We start from the raw sequence: 2,500 nt of genomic DNA on the forward strand, positions 1-2,500 counted from the left end.
AGAGAGAGAGAGAGAGAGAGAGAATATATATATATATATATATATATATATATATATATATATATATATATATATATATATACATATATATATATATATATATATATATAGAGAGAGAGAGAGAGAGAGAGAGAGAGAGAGAGAGAGAGAGAGAGAGAGAGAGAGAGAGAGAGAGAAACGAGTTAAAGATATATATTAACAGGGAGGCAGGCAGGCACGTAGCCATAGATGAGTTGTGCAAAAATGAATAGATGGATGGACAGGCACATAAAGTAAAAGAATGAATCAGGCAGGCGCCCAGACATTCGGGCAGACAGACAGTTAGTCATAGACGAAAAGAGAGTTAGACATAAACAGATAGATGGATGGACGGACAGAAGGAAAAAGAACGAATCATTTGTTTTGGTTTCACTTTTTACATCAAGTTCCCATATCATAACACTTACCTGAGGAATTCCTCGCGAAGTTTGGTGCAATTAGTCTGAATTGACTTTTAACGCGGAACGCTACGTGGGGTTGTGATGATAGAGTGAAATGTATTGCAAAAAGTGATGACGCTTTCTTTCTGCGAGATGACGATCGTAAATTTTGTAATTTTATATATTGTCTGAAGTGTTAGGAATGACTTCGTGTGTGGAAATTGTAGATAGGATTGTCCATAAAAACGGAAGTAGGAAAAGCAGGTCGGCCCTAATTGTAAAACGTACTTTTGTAAAGCTCTTTTGTTGTATAATTTATTTCATATGTTTTTTAAGGCTAAGTTAATGTTTTTTTTGTGCAATGAATTAATTGGATTCGGTGGTTTATTTTTAGGAAATGATCTTTGGATCCAGTAGAGTAGATTCTATAGAGAAAAAGTATCGAAATCACGTATAATTTATCCAGTGTAAGAAAGTTTATCGTACGCTTTTCTTTCTCAATGTTTCCTCGTTCAAAGACAACTTCAAAGGATGTGAAGCTAAGGGATGTCAGTAATTTGTGATGCTTCATGGATCTAGAGGTAAGCTCCTTTGACAGAGAGGAGCAAAACACTTTTGGTGGATGTAATTTAGTGAGTTTTGTAGAACACAAAGCATTGCGCGGCAGTTAGATCAAACGCTCGGCAAAGAATATTTCAAGGGAATGGAAGACAGGGTCCATATCATGAACCCGGACTTTGCATCATCATCAACACTGCCATCATCATAACCATCATTGCTATTATTGTTACTATAATCATTGACTATGATAATTGTTATTATTATTAAAATCAATGTTTTTTTTGTGTTGTCATTGGGATAATTATTATCATTATTATTATGCTTAATATCATTATTATGATTAGTACTATTATAGTTATCGTCATCATTTCTATAATTATCACTATTGATGATGTTATTACTATTATTACCATTTTGATTAGTTTTATTATTATCATCATCATTATCGTTATTAACATAATCATCATCATCATCATCATCGCCATAATTATTTCTATCAATTTGTTTGGAAATGTGAGAATGAATACGCTGAATATCAATTAGAAAAATATTATATACCTTTTGTAACGCTCCCGCCCGCAGACCAATGCCAGTCAGAGCCGCAACCGCTCGGCCCGAAGGAACACAGAGACTTAGCTTCCAACGGCCTCTGTTGGGAGGGGGGTCTATCCCCCTCCTCTTCTTCGTCTGGGATGATGTCACTTCTAAAAAAGTGATATGATTCATAAAGGCTGCACGTTGAGGAGACGCATTTCAGTGTCCTTAAAAAAAAAGAAAGAATATAGGCGATAGACAGGCGATAAAAAAATAAAAAAAGAATAAATAAATAAAGGATGACTATTTAGTGTTCAAGCATTAGTCCTTTCAATTTCGGCTGATATCTTTTTGACAGGACGAAAAAAAAAGGAAACGGAGACAAAGAGTCTGAGAAACTGCCATGTTATTTAACTCTGACGAATAAATGACTTCCAAAAAAAATCTCGAAGAGGAATAGCACTGTACAAAAACCCTAGTTCCCTTACTCGAAACTTTCTCTCACAAAGTCAAGCTTCTGATGGAAACTTAAAACAGCAATGTATTACCTAGAATGTTACATCTAGTACTATAGATCTCATAGTTTTGTGTCTCTAGAACAGATGCATGTATCTTGGAAGTTACCATGAGTTTTGTATGTTATTATACTATTCAGTATGTCGAGGGCATTCCGTTCCTCTCTCCGCCAATTTGAACCATGAACTCCAGTCCTGGGTGTAAACACATCTTGTGGATGTGAATATTTAAGAAAATTATTCTTATACTGTAAAAAAAAGAAACTCTTATCTCACTCCATTAGCGTTGTATTTATGTGTGCAAAAGCAAAACAAAATAGATTTTGATACATTAAGAGGAGTTTACTTGACCTTTTTCTTCCGCAAATGCTAGAGATGGAGAGGCCGAGTGGAGAGTTTGTTATGAAGGAAAGTTCTGATGCAATTAACCTTTTTTCGCCAAACTAGTTGGGGAAAACTGTTTAGAAAGAA

Source organism: Penaeus japonicus, unplaced genomic scaffold, assembly GCF_977035675.1.
Source record: "Penaeus japonicus unplaced genomic scaffold, GWHDUDI00000001_assembly GWHDUDI00000015, whole genome shotgun sequence".
Taxonomy (NCBI): Eukaryota; Metazoa; Arthropoda; class Malacostraca; order Decapoda; family Penaeidae; genus Penaeus; species Penaeus japonicus.